This window comes from Gossypium arboreum, chromosome 9, assembly GCF_025698485.1.
Source record: "Gossypium arboreum isolate Shixiya-1 chromosome 9, ASM2569848v2, whole genome shotgun sequence".
Taxonomy (NCBI): Eukaryota; Viridiplantae; Streptophyta; class Magnoliopsida; order Malvales; family Malvaceae; genus Gossypium; species Gossypium arboreum.
The window spans coordinates 27,249,363-27,268,762 of record NC_069078.1 but is presented as its reverse complement, the minus strand read 5'-3'; positions in this window follow the sequence as shown (position 1 = coordinate 27,268,762).

The following is a 19,400-nucleotide window of genomic DNA, read 5'->3' as shown; positions in this document are numbered from 1 at the left end:
GTGGCAAGAGTTGGTGTTGAATTTAAACTCTGATGTTGGAGGGATCCCACATCAAGAAGCTAACATAAGAGTGGTTGCGAAGCTGGCTTTAAATAGAGGGAACCATGAGGAGAGTACAGGTACCTTTCTTGGCTGATCCCTTTCGCTATATGGCGTGCTCGTTTGGGTTGGGCGTTGGCTAAGAGTGCTCAGAGCGTGGGTTAACTCCAGTCTCCTATCAGGTGTGTATTTTCTCGCTACTCTAGCTGTAGGATGGCTACTTCGGGCCGCGATGGGCCGAAAGGGATCATGTGGGCCTAATGGGCCTACGGGCCCAATTGGATAAGTTGTTTGATTGTGTAGTAAATATTGGACTAGGCTAGGTGAATCTCATATTTGTGGCTAGATTTGGGCTAAAAGGGCCACACGAGCGTGTAGGCCCATTTGGCCCGAGAATAGGATTTAGGCCCATTCGTATTGTTATCCTTGTTTAGAATACTTTAGTTTACCAAATTACTGAAATGCCCTCGATTTGTAGAATTACCATTTTATCCTTGATTTACAAAATTACCATTTTACCCTCGATTTATAGAATTACCGGTTTACCCTCGATTTACATAATGGACCTTGTGCTATGCATCCAGGAGTGAGTAAGTTGTATCAAGACTTGCGAGAGCTATATTGGTGGCCTGGATTTAAGCAAGGAGTGACCGAATTTGTGGGGAAATGTTTGACGTGTCAACAAGTGAAGGCCGAGCATCAACTGCCTTTAGGATTGTTACAGCCGGTAAAGATACCACTTTGGAAGTGGGAAAGGCTAACTATGGATTTTGTAAGTGGGTTGCCATTGACACCTTCCAAGAAGGATTCAGTTTGGGTAATTGTGGATAGGCTCACCTCCTCTGTTTCGGATACCTACCTGGTGCACAACTTCCATTCACTTTATTAACTTAGCAAAGACTATCTTTTAGAACACTAAGAAGGATGTTGAAAGAGGCATGGGTTTTCTTAAAAACTTCAATGTGACACGTCAGATCCGGCCATAACATCTGAGCCGGGTTTGGGGTGTTACATTTAGTGGTATCAAAGCCAGGTTACAAAACTCGACTGGGGTCAATTATTGCTATTTTTTTCCTTTTCCGAAATTGGGGTTTGAAAAGGGTTTTTCTAAAAATTTTGTTTTGAAATTTATCAACAAAACTTGACTTGTTTCTGGAAAGATGTTATTGGAAGTGTGGCACACCGAGTCTCCGGCACCAAATCTGTAAGTTCTCTAACTCTGTTTACTGTTATAGATTGAAATGCTATATTGAGAAACCACTATAGATAGTAGCACTATACTGGAACTTTCTAGTTAGAGTAAACTATAACACTTGAATTTAGATTTAGTATTTATTTGGTGTGCATTCTGGAAATGTAGAAATTGTTTGTGTGTGAAATCTATCTGCTCCGATAGATAAATGTTTTGGGTGTATGTTAGTATTATTAGTATCAGAGTGCGCAGCGGAAGTGTGGTAGTGTAGTATGAGAGTGGAAAATTTCGAGGACGAAATTTCTTTAAGGGGGGTAGAATTGTAACACCCCGAATTTGGGCCTAGAAGTATTGGGCCTTGAGTGGGGGTCCATAAGGAGGTTGTATATAGGTATTTAATTGTGCAATGAAATAACACAATTAAATGTCTGCTTTAGTGGTTAATGGCCCTGAGAAGTGTTAGAGAAATCTTGGGTTCAAACTTAGGCTTCAGCAAAAATTTTGGTATTAAGTGAAAAAAACCTAGATGCTTGGATAAGGGCTTTTAAATTATTGTGTTAAATAAATGACACAAGGAAGCTGGTAGTCTAGTTGTTGTGGCGTCATTAAGGTTGTATGGGAGCCTGGGTTCAAGCCTTGGCTCTTGCAATTTATTTTGGTTTTTTAAGGAACCTAGACTTTGGCCTTTAGACCTTATAATTAATGGGGATAAAATTTGACACAAAAAGCCTTGTGGCTTAGTGGCAAGTAGTGTGTAGAGCGTCTAAGGGGAGGCATGGGTTCGAATCCCATGGCAAGCAAGGAGCATTTATTTTGCTAACAGGGGGCGGCAAGAGTTGGTGTTGAATTTAAACTCTGATGTTGGAGGGATCCCACATCGGAAGCTAACATAAGAGTGGTTGCGAAGTCGGGCTTTAAATAGAGGGAACCATGAGGAGAGTAAAGGTACCTTTCTTGGCTGATCCTTTTCACTGTATGGCGTGCTCGTTTGGGTTGGGCGTCGGCTAAGAGTGCTCAGAGCGTGGGTTAACTCCAACCTCCTATCAGGTGTGTATTTTCTCGCTACTCTAGCTATAGGATGGCTACTTCGGGCCGCGATGGGCCGAAAGGGGTCATGTGGGCCTAATGGGCTTACGGGCCCAATTGGATAAGTTGTTTGATTGTGTAGTAAATATTGGACTAGGCTAGGTGAATCTCATATTTGTGGCTAGATTTGGGCTAAAAGGGCCACACGAGCGTGTGGGCCCATTTGGGCCGAGAATAGGCTTTAGGCCCATTCGTATTGTTATCCCTGTTTAGAATACTTTAGTTTACTAAATTACTGAAATGCCCTCGATTTGTAGAAATACCATTTTACCCTCGATTTATAAAATTGCCATTTTACCCTCAATTTATAGAATTTTCGTTTTACCCTCGATTTACATAATGGACCTTGTGCTATGCATCCAGGAGTGAGTAAGTTGTATCGAGACTTGCGAGAGCTATATTGGTGGCCTGGACTTAAGCGAGAAGTGACCGAATTTGTGGGGAAATGTTTGACTTGTCAACAAGTGAAGGCTGAGCATCAACTGCCTTCAGGATTGTTACAGTTAGTAAAGATACCACTTTGGAAGTGGGAAAGGGTAACTATGGATTTTGTAAGTGGGTTGCCATTGACACCTTCCAAGAAGGATTTAGTTTGGGTAATTGTGGATAGGCTCACCTCCTCTGTTTCGGATACCTACCTGGTGCACAGCTTTCATTCACTTTATTAACTTAGAAAAGACTATCTTTTAAAACACTAAGAAGGACGTTGAAAGAGGCAAAGGTTTTCTTAAAAACTTCAGTGTAACACGTCGATCCGGCCATAACGTCTGGGCCGGGTTTGGGGTGTTACATTTAGTGGTATCAGAGCCAGGTTACAAAACTCGGCTGGGTATGGGTAGCAGAAAATTGTTGCTACTTTTTTTCTTTTTTCGAAATTGGGGTTTGAAATGGGTTTTTCTAAAAATTTTGTTTTGAAATTTATCAACAAAACCAGACTTGTTTCTGGAAAGATGTTTTTGGAAGTGTGGCACACCGAGTCTCCTGCACCAAATCTGTAAGTTCTCCAACTCTGTTTACTGTTATAGATTGAAATGCTATATTGAGAAACCACTATAGATAGTAGCACTATACTGGAACTTTCTAGTTAGAGTAAACTGTAACGCTTGAATTTAGATTTAGTATTTATTTAGTGTGCGTTAAAATGTAGAAATTGTTTGCATGTGAAATCTATCCGCTCCGATGGATAAATGTTTTGGGTGTATGTTAGTATTATTAGTATCAGAGTGCGCAGCGGAAGTGTGGTGGTGTAGTCTGAGAGTGGAAAATTTCGAGGACGAAATTTCTTTAAGGGGGGTAGAATTGTAACACCCCGAATTTGGGCCTAGAAGTATTGGGCCTTGAGTGCGGGTCCGTAAGGAGGTTATATATAGGTATTTAATTGTCCAATGAAATAACTCAATTAAATCTCTGCTTTAGTGGTTAATGGCCCTGAGAAGTGTTAGAGAAATCTTGGGTTCAAACTTGGGCTTTAGCAAAAATTTTGGTATTAAGAGAAAAAAACCTAGATGCTTGGATGAGGGTTTTTAAATTATTGTGTTAAATAAATGACATAAGGAAGCTTGTAGTCTAGTGGTGGTGGTCTCATTAAGGTTGTATGGGAGCCTGGGTTGAAGCCTTGGCTCTTGTAATTTATTTTGGTTTTTTTTAAGGGAACCTAGACTTTGTCCTTTAGACCTTATAATTAATCGGTGATAAAATATGACACAAAAACCCTTATGGCTTAGTGGCAAGTAGGGTGTGGAGCATCTGAGGGGAGGCATGGGTTTGAATCCTATGGCAAGCAAGGAGCATTTATTTTGCTAACAGGGGGTGGCAAGAGTTGGTGTTGAATTCAAACTCTGATGTTGGAGGGATCCCACATCGAGAAGCTAACATAAGAGTGGTTGCGAAGCTGGCTTTAAATAGAGGGAACCATGAAGAGAGTAAAGGTACCTTTCTTGGCTGATCCTTTTCGCTATATGGCGTGTTCGTTTGGGTTGGGCGTTGGCTAAGAGTGCTCGGAGCGTGGGTTAACTCCAGTCTCCTATCAGGTGTGTATTTTCTCGCTACTCTAGCTGTAGGATGGCTACTTTGGGCCACGATGGGACGAAAGGGATCATGTGGGCCTATTGGGCCTACTGGCCCAATTGGATAAGTTGTTTGATTGTGTAGGAAATATTGGACTAGGCTAGGTGAATCTCATATTTGTGGCTAGATTTGGGCTAAAAGGGCCACACGAGCGTGTAGGCCCATTTGTGCCGAGAATAGGCTTTTGGTCCATTCGTATTGTTATCCTTGTTTAGAATACTTTAGTTTACCAAATTGCTGAAATGCCCTCGATTTGTAAGATTACCATTTTACCCTTGATTTACAAAATTACCATTTTCCCCTCGATTTATAGAATTACCGTTTTACCTTCGATTTACATAATGGACCTTGTGCTATGCATCCAGGAGTGAGTAAATTGTATCAAAACTTGCGATAGCTATATTGGTGGCCTGGACTTAAGCAAGGAGTGACCGAATTTGTGGGGAAATGTTTGACTTGTCAACAAGTGAAGGCCAAACATCAACTGCCTTTAGGATTGTTACAGCCGATAAAGATACCACTTTGGAAGTGGGAAAGGGTAACTTTGGATTTTGTAAGTGGGTTGCCATTGACACCTTCCAAGAAGGATTTAGTTTGGGTAATTGTGGATAGGCTCACCTCCTCTGTTTCGAATACCTACCTGATGCATAGATTCCATTCACTTTATTAACTTAGCAAAGACTATCTTTTAGAACACTAAGAAGGATGTTGAAAGAGGCATGGGTTTTCTTAAAAACTTCAATGTGACACGTCAGATCCGGCCATAACATCTGAGCCGGGTTTGGGGTGTTACATTTAGTGGTATCAAAGCCAGGTTACAAAACTCGACTGGGGTCAATTATTGCTATTTTTTCCTTTTCCAAATTGGGGTTTGAAAAGGGTTTTCTAAAATTTTGTTTTGAAATTTATCAACAAAACTTGACTTGTTTCGGAAAGATGTTATTGGAAGTGTGGCACACGAGTCTCCGCACCAAATCAGTAAGTTCTCTAACTCATTTCTTGTTATAGATTGAAATGCTATATTGAGAAACCACTATAGATAGTAGCACTATCTTGGAACTTTCTAGTTAGAGTAAACTATAACACTTGAATTTAGATTTAGTATTTATTTGGTGTGCATTCGGAAATGTAGAAATTGTTTGTGTGTGAAATCTATCTGCTCCGATAGATAAATGTTTTGGGTGTATGTTAGTATTATTAGTATCGAGTCTTGTGAAGTGTGGTAGTGTAGTATGAGAGTGGAAAATTTCGAGGACTAAATTTCTTTAAGGGGTAGAATTGTAACACCAATTTGGGCCTAGAAGTATTGGGCCTTGAGTGGGGGTCCATAAGGAGGTTGTATATAGGTATTTAATTGTGCAATGAAATAACACAATTAAATGTCTGCTTTAGTGGTTAATGGCCCGAGAAGTGTTAGAGAAATCTTGGGTTCAAACTTAGGCTTCAAAAAAATTTTGGTATTAAGTGAAAAAAACCTAGATGCTTGGATAAGGGCTTTTAAATTATTGTGTTAAATAAATGACACAAGGAAGCTGGTAGTCTAGTTGTTGTGGCGTCATTAAGGTTGTATGGGAGCCTGGGTTCAAGCCTTGGCTCTTGCAATTTATTTTGGTTTTTTTTAAGGGAACCTAGACTTTGGCCTTTAGACCTTATAATTAATGGGGGATAAAATTTGACACAAAAAGCCTTGTGGCTTAGTGGCAAGTAGTGTGTAGAGCGTCTAAGGGGAGGCATGGGTTCGAATCCCATGGCAAGCAAGGAGCATTTATTTTGCTAACAGGGGGCGGCAAGAGTTGGTGTTGAATTTAAACTCTGATGTTGGAGGGATCCCACATCGGGAAGCTAACATAAGAGTGGTTGCGAAGCTGGCTTTAAATAGAGGGAACCATGAGGAGAGTAAAGGTACCTTTCTTGGCTGATCCTTTTCACTGTATGGCGTGCTCGTTTGGGTTGGGCGTCGGCTAAGAGTGCTCAGAGCGTGGGTTAACTCCAACCTCCTATCAGGTGTGTATTTTCTCGCTACTCTAGCTATAGGATGGCTACTTCGGGCCGCGATGGGCCGAAAGGGGTCATGTGGGCCTAATGGGCTTACGGGCCCAATTGGATAAGTTGTTTGATTGTGTAGTAAATATTGGACTAGGCTAGGTGAATCTCATATTTGTGGCTAGATTTGGGCTAAAAGGGCCACACGAGCGTGTGGGCCCATTTGGGCTGAGAATAGGCTTTAGGCCCATTCGTATTGTTATCCCTGTTTAGAATACTTTAGTTTACTAAATTACTGAAATGCCCTCGATTTGTAGAAATACCATTTTACCCTCGATTTATAAAATTGCCATTTTACCCTCAATTGGGGTTTAAAAATTATTGCTGTTTTTTTTTTCGAAATTGGGGTTTAAAAAGGGTTTTTCTAAAAATTTTGTTTTGAAATTTATCAACAAAGCCTGACTTGTTTCTGGAAAGATGTTATTGGAAGTGTGGCACACCGAGTCTCCGGCACCAAATCTGTAAGTTCTCTAACTCTGTTTACTGTTATAGATTGAAACGCTATATTGAGAAATCACTATAGATAGTAGCACTATACTGGAACTTTCTAGTTAGAGTAAACTATAACGCTTGAATTTAGATTTAGTATTTATTTAGTGTGCGTTCTGGAAATGTAGAAATTGTTTGCATGTGAAATCTATCCGCTCCGATTGATAAATGTTTTGGGTGTATGTTAGTATTATTAGTATCAAAGTGCGCAGCAGAAGTGTGGTGGTGTAGTTTGAGAGTGGAAAATTTCGAGGACGAAATTTTTTTAAGGGGGGTAGAATTGTAACACCCCGAATTTGGGCCTAGAAGTATTGGACCTTGAGTGCGGGTCCGTAAGGAGGTTGTATATAGGTATTTAATTGTGCAATGAATTAACACAATTAAATGTCTGCTTTAGTGGTTAATGGCCCTGAGAAGTGTTAGAGAAATCTTGGGTTCAAACTTGGCCTTTAGCAAAAATTTTGGTATTAAGAGAAAAAAACCTGGATGCTTGGATGAGGGCTTTTAAATTATTGTGTTAAATAAATGACACAGGAAACTTGTAGTCTAGTGGTTGTGGCGTCATTAAGGTTGTATGGGAGCCTGGGTTCAAGCCTTGGCTCTTGCAATTTATTTTGGTTTTTTTTAAGGGAACCTGGGCTTTGGCCTTTAGACCTTATAATTAATCGGGGATAAAATATGACACAAAAACCCTTGTGGCTTAGTGGCAAGTAGTGTGTGGAGCGTCTGAGGGGAGGCATGGGTTCGAATCCCATGGCAAGCAAGGAGCATTTATTTTGCTAACAGGGGGCGGCAAGAGTTGGTGTTGAATTTAAACTCTGATGTTGGAGGGATCCCACATCGGGAAGCTAACATAAGAGTGGTTCCGAAGCTGGCTTTAAATAGAGGAAACCATGAGAAGACTAAAGGTACCTTTCTTGGCTGATCCCTTTCGCTGTAGGGCGTGCTCGTTTGGGTTGGGCGTCGGCTAAGAGTGCTCGAAGCGTGGGTTAACTCCAGTCTCCTATCAGGTGTGTATTTTCTCGCTACTCTAGGTATAGGATGGCTACTTCGGGCCGCGATGGGCCGAAAGGGGTCATGTGGGCCTAATGGGCTTACGGGCCCAATTGGATAAGTTGTTTGATTGTGTAGTAAATATTGGACTAGGCTAGGTGAATCTCATATTTGTGGCTAGATTTGGGCTAAAAGGGCCACACGAGCGTGTGGGCCCATTTGGGTAGGATTTAGGCCCATTCGTATTGTTATCCCTGTTTAGAATACTTTAGTTTACCAAATTACTGAAATGCCCTCGACTTGTAGAATTACCATTTTACCCTCGATTTACAAAATTACCATTTTACCCTCGATTGACAGAATTTTCGTTTTACCCTCGATTTACATAATGGACCTTGTGCTATGCATCCAGGAGTGAGTAAGTTGTATCGAGACTTGCGAGAGCTATATTGGTGGCTTGGACTTAGCGAAGTGACCAATTTGTGGGAAATGTTTGACTTGTCAACAAGTGAAGGCCGAGCATCAACTTCCTTCAGGATTATTACAGTTGGTAAAGATACCACTTTGGAAGTGGGAAAGGGTAACTATGGATTTTGTAAGTGGGTTGCCATTGACACCTTCCAAGAAGGATTTAGTTTGGGTAATTGTGGATAGGCTTACCTCCTCTGTTTCAGATACCTAACTGGTGCACAGCTTCCATTCACTTTATTAACTTAGAAAAGACTATCTTTTAAAACACTAAGAAGGACGTTGAAAGAGGCATGGGGTTTCTTAAAATCTTTAATGTGACACGTCGGATCCGGTCATAACGTCTGGGCCGGGTTTGGGGTGTTACATTTAGTGGTATCAGAGCCAGGTTACAAAACTCGGCTGGGTATGGGTAGCAGAAAATTATTGCTGTTTTTTTTCTTTTTTCGAAATTGGGGTTTGAAAAGGGTTTTTCTAAAAATTTTGTTTTGAAATTTATCAACAAAACTTGACTTATTTATGGAAAGATGTTACTGGAAGTGTGGCACACCGAGTCTCCGGCACCAAATCTGTAAGTTCTCTAACTCTGTTTACTGTTATAGATTGAAATGCTATATTGAGAAACCACTATAGATAGTAGCACTATACTGGAACTTTCTAGTTAGAGTAAACTATAACGCTTGAATTTAGATTTAGTATTTATTTAGTGTGCGTTCTGGAAATGTAGAAATTGTTTGCATGTGAAATCTATCCGCTCCGATTGATAAATGTTTTGGGTGTATGTTAGTATTATTAGTATCAGAGTGTGCAGCGGAAGTGTGGTGGTGTAGTTTGAAAGTGGAAAATTTCGAGGATGAAATTTCTTTAAGGGGGTAGAATTGTAACACCCCGAATTTGGGCCTAGAAGTATTGGGCCTTGAGTGTAGGTCCGTAAGGAGGTTGTATATAGGTATTTAATTGTGCAATGAAATAACACAATTAAATGTCTACTTTAGTGGTTAATGGCCCTGAGAAGTGTTAGAGAAATCTTGGGTTCAAACTTGGGCTTTAGCAAAAATTTTGGTATTAAGAGAAAAAAACCTAGATGCATGGATGAGGGCTTTTAAATTATTGTGTTAAATAAATGACACAAGGAAGCTTGTAGTCTAGTGGTTGTGGTCTCATTAAGGTTGGTTGGGAGCCTGGGTTCAAGCCTTGGCTCTTGCAATTTATTTTGGTTTTTTTTAAGGGAACCTGGATTTTGGCCTTTAGACCTTATAATTAATTGAGGATAAAATATGACACAAAAACCCTTGTGGCTTAGTGGCAAGTAAGGTGTGGAGCATCTGAGGGGAGGCATGGGTTCGAATCCTATGGCAAGCAAGGAGCATTTATTTTGCTAACAGGGGGTGGCAAGAGTTGGTGTTGAATTGAAACTCTAATGTTGGAGGGATCCCACATTGGGAAGCTAACATAAGAGTGGTTGCGAAGGTGTCTTTAAATAGAGGGAACCATGAAGAGAGTAAAGGTACCTTTCTTGGCTGATCCCTTTCGCTATATGGCGTGCTCGTTTGGGTTGGGCGTTGGCTAAGAGTGCTCAGAGCGTGGGTTAACTCCAGTCTCATATCAGGTGTGTATTTTCTCGCTACTCTAGCTGTAGGATGGCTACTTCGGGCCTCGATGGGACGAAAGGGATCATGTGGGCCTAATGGGCCTACGGGCCCAATTGGATAAGTTGTTTGATTGTGTAGTAAATATTGGACTAGGCTAGGTGAATCTCATATTTGTGGCTAGATTTGGGCTAAAAAGGCCACACGAGCGTGTAGGCCCATTTGGGCCGAGAATAGGCTTTTGGCCTATTCGTATGGTTATCCCTGTTTAGAATACTTTAGTTTACCAAATTACTGAAATGCCCTCGATTTGTAGAATTACCATTTTACCCTTGATTTACAAAATTACCATTTTACCCTCGATTTATAGAATTACCGTTTTACCCTCGATTTACATAATGGACCTTGTGCTATGCATCCAGGAGTGAGTAAGTTGTATCAAGACTTTCGAGAGCTATATTGGTGGCCTGGACTTAAGCGAGAAGTGACCGAATTTGTGGGGAAATGTTTGACTTGTCAACAAGTGAAGGCCGAGCATCAACTGCCTTCAGGATTATTACAGCCGGTAAAGATACCACTTTGGAAGTGGGAAAGGGTAACTATGGATTTTGTAAGTGGGTTGCCATTGACACCTTCCAAGAGGGATTTAGTTTGGGTAATTGTGGATAGGCTCACCTCCTCTGTTTCGGATACCTACCTGGTGCACAGCTTCCATTCACTTTATTAACTTAGAAAAGACTATCTTTCAAAACACTAAGAAGGACGTTGAAACAGGCATGGGTTTTCTTAAAAACTTCAATGTGACACGTCGGATCCGGCCATAACGTCTGGGTCGGGTTTGGGGTGTTACATTTAGTGGCATCAGAGCAAGGTTACAAAACTCGGCTGGGTATGGGTAGCAGAAAATTATTGCTGTTTTTTTTCTTTTTTCAAAATTGGGGTTTGAAAAGGGTTTTTCTAAAAATTTTGTTTTGAAATTTATCAACAAAACTTGACTTGTTTCTGGAAAGATGTTATTGGAAGTGTGGCACACCGAGTCTCCGGCACCAAATCTGTAAGTTCTCTAACTCTGTTTATTGTTAGAGATTGAAATGCTATATTGAGAAACCACTATAGATAGTAGCACTATACTGGAACTTTCTAGTTAGAGTAAACTGTAACACTTGAATTTAGATTTAGTATTAATTTGGTATGCGTTCTGGAAATGTAGCAATTGTTTGCATGTGAAATCTATCCGCTCCGATGGATAAATGTTTTGGGTGTATGTTAGTATTATTAGTATCAGAGTGCGCAGCGGAAGTGTGGTGGTGTAGTCTGAGAGTGGAAAATTTCGAGGATGAAATTTCTTTAAAGGGGTAGAATTGTAACACCCCGAATTTGGGCCTAGAAGTATTGGGCCTTGAGTGCGGGTCCGTAAGGAGGTTGTATATAGGTATTTAATTGTGCAATGAAATAACACAATTAAATGTCTGCTTTAGTGGTTAATGGCCCTGAGAAGTATTAAAGAAATCTTGGGTTCAAACTTGGGCTTTAGCAAAAATTTTGGTATTAAGAGAAAAAAACCTAGATGTTTGGATGAGGGCTTTTAAATTATTGTGTTAAATAAATGACACGGGGAAGCTTGTAGTCTAGTGGTTGTGGTCTCATTAAGGTTGGTTGGGAGCATTCAAGCTTGGCTCTTGCAATTTATTTTGGTTTTTTAAGGAACCTGGATTTTGGCCTTTAGACCTTATAATTAATTGGGGATAAAATATGACACAAAACCCTTGTGGCTTAGTGGCAAGTAGTGTGTGGAGCATCCGAGGGAGGCATGGGTTCGAATCCCATGGCAAGCAAGGAGCATTTATTTTGCTAACAGGGGGCGGAAAGAGTTGGTGTTGAATTTAAACTCTGATGTTGGAGGGATCCCACATCGGGAAGCTAACATAAGAGTGGTTGCAAAGCTGGCTTTAAATAGAGGGAACCATGAGGAGAGTAAAGGTACCTTTCTTGGCTGATCCCTTTCACTGTATAGGATGCTCGTTTGGGTTGGGCGTCGTCTAAGAGTGCTCGGGCGTGGGTTAACTCCAGGTCTCATATCGTGTGTATTTTCTCGCTACTCTAGGCAGAGATGGCTACTTGGCCTCGATGGGACGAAAGGGATCATGTGGGCCTAATGGGCCTTACGGGCCCAATTGGATAAGTTGTTTGATTGTGTAGTAAATATTGGACTAGGCTAGGTGAATCTCATATTTGTGGTTAGATTTGGGCTAAAAGGGCCACACGAGCGTGTGGGCCCATTTGGGCCGAGAATAGGCTTTAGGCCCATTCTTATTGTTATCCTGTTTTTAGAATACTTTAGTTTACCAAATTACCAGATGCCCTCGATTTGTAGAATTACCATTTTACCCTCGATTTACAAAATTACCATTTTACCCTCGATTTATGAAATTTCCGTTTTACCCTCGATTTACATAATGGACCTTATGCTATGCATCCAGGAGTGAGTAAGTTGTATCGAGACTTGCGAGAGCTATATTGGTGGCCTGGACTTAAGCGACAAGTGACCGAATTTGTGGGGAAATGTTTGACTTGTCAACAAGTGAAGGCCGAGAATCAAGCGCCTTGATTATTACAATGGTAAAGATACCACTTTGGAAGTGGGAAAGGGTAACTATGGATTTTGTAAGTGGGTTGCCATTGACATCTTCCAAGAAGGATTTAGTTTGGGTAATTGTGGATAGGCTCACCTCCTCTATTTCGGATACCTACCTGGTGCACGACTTCCATTCACTTTATTAACTTAGAAATGACTATCTTTTAAAACACTAAGAAAGACGTTGAAAGAGGCATGGGTTTTCTTAAAACTTTCAATGTGACACGCGGATCCGCTATAACGTCTGGTCGGGTTTGGGGTGTTACATTTAGTGGTATCGAGCAAGGTTACAAAACTCTACCGGGTATGGGTAGCGAAAAATTATTGTTTTTTTTTTTTTTCGAAATTGGGGTTTGAAAAGGGTTTTTCTAAAAATTTTGTTTTGAAATTTATCAACAAAACCTGACTTGTTTCTGTAAAGATGTTATTGGAAGTGTGGCACACCGAGTCCCCGGCACCAAATCTGTAAGTTCTCTAACTCTATTTACTGTTATAGGTTGAAATGCTATATTGGGAAACCATTATAGATAGTAGCACTATACTGGAACTTTCTAGTTAGAGTAAACTGTAACGCTTGAATTTAGATTTAGTATTTATTTAGTGTGTGTTCTAGAAATGTAGAAATTGTTTGCATGTGAAATCTATCCGCTCGATGGATAAATGTTTTGGGTGTATGTTAGTATTATTAGTATCGAGTCTTGCAATGAAGTGTGGTGGTGTAGTTTGAGAGTGGAAAATTTCGAGGATGAAATTTCTTTAAAGGGTAGAATTGTAACACCCAATTTGGGCCTAGAAGTATTGGGCCTTGAGTGCGGTCCGTAAGGAGGTTAGATATAGGTATTTAATTGTGCAATGAAATAACACAATTAAATGTCTGCTTAGTGGTTAATGGCCCGAGAAGTGTTAGAGAAATCTTGGGTTCAAACTTGGGCTTTAGCAAAAATTTTGGTATTAAGAGAAAAAACCTAGATGCTTGGATGAGGGCTTTTAAATTATTGTGTTAAATAAATGACACGGGAAGCTTGTAGTCTAGTGGTTGTGGCGACATTAAGCTTGGCTCTTGCAATTTATTTTGGTTTTTTAAGGAACTCGGACTTTGGCCTTTAGCCCTTATAATTAATTGGGGATAAAATATGACACAAAACCCTTGTGGCTTAGTGGCAAGTAGTGTGGAGCGTCGAGGGAGGCATGGGTTCAATCCCATGGCAAGCAAGGAGCATTTATTTTGCTAACAGAGGCGGAAAGAGTTGGTGTTGAATTTAAACTCGATGTTGGAGGATCCCACATCGGAAGCTAACATAAGAGGGTTGCAAAGTCGGCTTTAAATAGAGGGAACCATGAGGAGAGTAAAGGTACCTTTCTTGGCTGATCCCTTTCATCAGATAGGATGCTCGTTTGGGTTGGGCGTCGTTTAAGAGTGCTCTTGAGCGTGGGTTAACTCCAGGTCTCCTATCGTGTGTATTTTCGCTACTTGGGCCGCGATTGGCGAAAACGTAACATGTGGGCCTAATGGGCTTACGGCCCAATTGGATAAGTTGTTTGATTGTGTAGTAAATATTGGACTAGGCTAGGTGAATCTCATATTTGTGGTTAGATTTGGGCTAAAAGGGCCACACGAGCGTGTGGGCCCATTTGGGCCGAGAATAGGCTTTAGGCCCATTCTTATTGTTATCCCTGTTTTGAATACTTTAGTTTACCAAATTACTGAGATGCCCTCGATTTGTAGAATTACCATTTTACCCTCGATTTACAAAATTACCATTTTACCCTCGATTTACAGAATTTCCGTTTTACCCTCGATTTACATAATGGACCTTATGCTATGCATCCAGGAGTGAGTAAGTTGTATCGAGACTTGCGAGAGCTATATTGGTGGCCTGGACTTAAGCGACAAGTGACCGAATTTGTGGGGAAATGTTTGACTTGTCAACAAGTGAAGGCCGAGAATCAACTGCCTTCAGGATTGTTACAGCCGGTAAAGATACCACTTTGGAAGTGGGAAAGGGTAACTATGGATTTTGTAAGTGGGTTGCCATTGACATCTTCCAAGAAGGATTTAGTTTGGGTAATTGTGGATAGGCTCACCTCCTCTATTTCGGATACCTACCTGGTGCACAGCTTCCATTCACTTTATTAACTTAGAAATGACTATCTTTTAAAACACTAAGAAAGACGTTGAAAGAGGCATGGGTTTTCTTAAAAATTTCAATGTGACACATCGGATCCGGCTATAACGTCTGGGCCGGGCTTGGGGTGTTACATTTAGTGGTATCAGAGCCAGGTTACAAAACTCGGCTGGGTATGGGTAGCAGAAAATTATTGCTTTTTTTTTTTTTTTTGAAATTGGGGTTTGAAAAGGGTTTTTCTAAAATTTTGTTTTGAAATTTATCAACAAAACCCGACTTGTTTCGTAAAGATGTTATTGGAAGTGTGGCACACCGAGTCCCCACACCAAATCAGAAGTTCTCTAACTCTATTTATCGTTATAGGTTGAAATGCTATATTGGGAAACCATTATAGATAGTAGCACTATATCGAACTTTCTAGTTAGAGTAAACCGTAACGCTTGAATTTAGATTTAGTATTTATTTAGTGTGTGTTCTAGAAATGTAGAAATTGTTTGCATGTGAAATCTATCCGCTCTGATGGATAAATGTTTTGGGTGTATGTTAGTATTATTAGTATCAGAGTGCGCAGCAGAAGTGTGGTGGTGTAGTTTGAGAGTGGAAAATTTCGAGGACGAAATTTCTTTAAGTGGGTAGAATTGTAACACCCCGAATTTGGGCCTAGAAGTATTGGGCCTTGGGTGCAGGTCCGTAAGGAGGTTGTATATAGGTATTTAATTGTGCAATGAAATAACACAATTAAATGTCTGCTTTAGTGGTTAATGGCCCTGAGAAGTGTTAGAGAAATCTTGGGTTCAAACTTGGGCTTTAGCAAAAATTTTGGTATTAAGAGAAAAAAACCTGGATGCTTGGATGAGGGCTTTTAAATTATTGTGTTAAATAAATGACAGAAGGAAGCTTGTAGTCTAGTGGTTGTGGTGTCATTAAGGTTGTAAAGGAGCCTGTGTGACAGCCCTAAATTGACCCTAGTCGGAAAGCAGTTTCGGGACCGCTAAACCGAATCACCGAAGTATTTGAATATAATATTTATTGTCTAAAATATGTGGATATGAATGTGTGAAAGTTTTAAGCTTCGATTTAGTCGATTGCATGTGAATTTAGTTAATAGGACTTAGGTGTGACACTTTTGAAATGTGATAGGTTAATCTATAAGGATCTAATAGTGCATTATGTCAAAAAAAGTGTACTTGCATGTCAAATTAGCCAAATCTTGGATAGTGGCCGCCATGGTATGGGCTATTAATGGTAATATGTATTTTCTATTAACATTTTTTTGTTACAAAATAAAATAATGAATTAAGAATAATAAAACATGAGGTGAGTGGGAGGAAACCAAAGTTGTTTCATCCTTGCTCCTCCATTGCAGTGACTTGAGGGAGGAAGAAGAAAAGAATTCTCTTGCTTCATGTTCGGTTGGTTGATGATTAGGAAGAGGTAAGTTTGATGTTATTCCATGAAATTCATGCATATTTTTAGTTGTTAGTTTGAATTCTACCTAGCCCATGGTTTAAATCTTTGCTATTTGATGGAGATGATACTCGCCATGGATGTTGTCTTTCTTGGTTGGTGTTTGATGTTGTGTTGATGAGGTATGAAGATGATAGAGTTTGAGTGCTTAACAAAAGGATTGGATGTGAGTGTGTGTGAGAATTTGAAAAGGATGGGTCTTAGCAACTTTATGAAGTGTTCGCCATGGTGCTAAAATGTTGTATTGTGTTTAAACTTAGAATTTTAGTTATATGGTTAGTATAGGTATGGATAACCTAATATGTGAGCATGAATAGATGAAGAGTTTTGTAATTATAAAAAAATGGGTTAATTGATATGTGGTAAATGTTAAGTGTTAAATGAAATGGAAATGATATCATATTGGAATATGTATACTCGACCACATGAATGAATACATAGATTGGTGTTGCATGTATTCGGCTATAGGTAGGCATATTGATGATTCCATCTTAACTTAGATAATCGGCTAAAGGAGAATATTAGCTAATATGTTGAATTTGATTCATGATTTCATATATATGACTCTAATGTCTAATATATATATGGGCTAAGTACCTTGAATTTCTCTTAATGTTCAAGATGATTAAATCAATTTATTTATTAAATTAAGCTCAAGAGCAAAGGGGAACTAAATCCGATAAAGGAAAGGAAAAACTAAAGGAATAGCCGTTGAAGTCGTTCGACAACATCCGGGGTAAGTCTTCGAGTAATGGAACTTAGTTTATGATTTGTTTAAGTCATGACACAAAAGCATAACAAATAAACGGTGATATAATGATTCTACTTGAGTTATATATTGAGGTAATTAGTTTATACTTATGACGGGCAGCCGAATGTGTATAGAGATCATGTTATGAAGTAAATCAAAATCATGCTCTTTGTATGTGGCTATTGAGCCGAAAATGGTAATGGTTGATAAGTGTCTTGTGTTTGAGTTCTAGTAATGAAAATGAAATATAGATGTGTTATGATTTATTGATATATGTGCATGATTATTCGAATGATAACCGGACTAAGATCCAAGGCATTTGTGCTAGTGATTATATCCGGCTAAGTCCCGGGATTTGTGCTAGTGATTATATCCGAGCTAAGTCCCGAAGGCATTTGTGCTAGTGACTATATCCTGCTAAGTCCCAAGGCATTTGTGCTAGTGACTATGTCCGGCTAAGTCCCAAGGCATTCGTATGAAGTTGCTATATCCGCTAAATTCAAGGTACTTGGGTTTGGAAATGAGCGATCTTGCTGTAATAATTTCAATTAATACGCCATAAAATCCAAACGATAAGGTATGTTTCAGATATGCATCGGAAAAGTTGATTCCTTTTAATAGTATTCGCCAATTGATTAACGATCTTCCGCCTTTAGATAGGTTTGATTCCCGTGTATGAATATAATGGTTGAAGCGTGAAGTAAGTATGATTTTGAGAATATGCATATATGCAATTATTCATTTGGTCATATGAACGCTATACTTTAGTCGTAAATAATTTCATTACTCAAAACTTACTAAGCATTAAATGCTTATTCTTTTTTTAATTCTCTATTTTATAGATTTTGTTCGTCACCATCGGACTCGAGATTGTCAAAGTCAAGTCGCCCACACTATCTAATCCCTTTTGGTACTATTTTAGTTGAACTTCGATAGTGGCATGTATAGGACCTGACCTTTGTTGTTAATTAAGTACCTTTTGGTAATGTATACATTCTGATAGCCATGCTAAAATGGCTTATATATTTTGAGCATAGCATTATAATCATTTTGTATATATGGTTATTGAGTGGTATGGAAATGCTTGGTAATGACTAGCCATTGGAATGGTTAATCATGATCATATTTGGTGCTATGTATGCCAAGTGGCTAGTTGAATCATGGAAACTATGAAATAAGTGAGATTTACCTTAAAGTAGATGCTGACAGCAGCAGTGATGTGAGTTTGAAAAAGCACTAAAAATATTAGAAATGTAATTAAATAATGAATAAATTATGTAATCGAATCTTGATGAGTCTATTTCATATGAAAGAAATGAAATGACCATATGAGCCATATTTTATGAGATGTTTAAGTTTTCGTGAAACAGGGCCAGAGCGATTTCTGGATCTCCTGTTTTGACTTTGGAAATTCACCATAAATTAACCAGAGATAATTAGAAGTCATGCTTTATATGTATAGATTCCGTTTGAGTCTAGTTTCATTAGAAACAAACGTCATAAGTATTGAAGCCCTGTACAGGTAGATATCTAAGTCGTAATGCATGAAGGTCAGAGTAGTCGAACCCTAAAACAGGGGAGACTTTAACTAATAAATTGTACTAATTGGCTCGACCAAAAATTCTAGAAAAAATTTTGTAGATGGATATATGAGTCTAGTTTCAGGGAAAATTTAAGGAATCAGTTTTCGAGTTTTGGAACTCGAGATATGATTTTTAAAGTGACTATGATGCAGTTAACAAGCTTGTCTGGAAATTTTAAAATGAACTGTGTAAATAAAGGAATTAAGTCTGTTAACACCTCGTGTTCGACTCCGGCAATGGTCTCGGGTACGGGGCGTTACAATTTTATTGGTATCAGAGCTACGGTTTAGTCGATTCTAGGACTACCGTAATACGTCCGGGTCTATCTATACATGCCATTATGTGTTTATTTGATAGTGTGGAGATTTACGCTTAAAAATGTGTTTATTTATAGTAATGGATCCCGATCCCAACCGAAGCGGTAGTGATGATCTTGAGAGTGTAGCGCCGCTTCCCACACAAGGGACAATGGGGGACTCCCAACCTATTGCTGGTAATCGAATGATGAAGCTAGACAAGCTTTTTATAGCGTGATGAATGATTGGTTCAATCAGTATATTCGAACTAATACGGCTATTCCACAACCTCCATTCCCGACTAATGCAGCCCCCACACCTGCGATACCTTCAGAATTAACGGATAAGGTTAAATAAGCCCCGATTGATGTAATCCAAAAACACGGGCTATCAATTTAAAGCTACGATAGCTTATTTATGCCGAGCAAGTGAATTTTGGTTGGACAACACTATTCGGTACTTGATGAATTATCTTGCACACCGATGAATGCCTAAAGTGTACGATCTCTTTGCTACGTGACTCGCCTACTATTGGTGGAATACGTTGATTCTGTTGCCCAGAGAGCAAGTAACTTG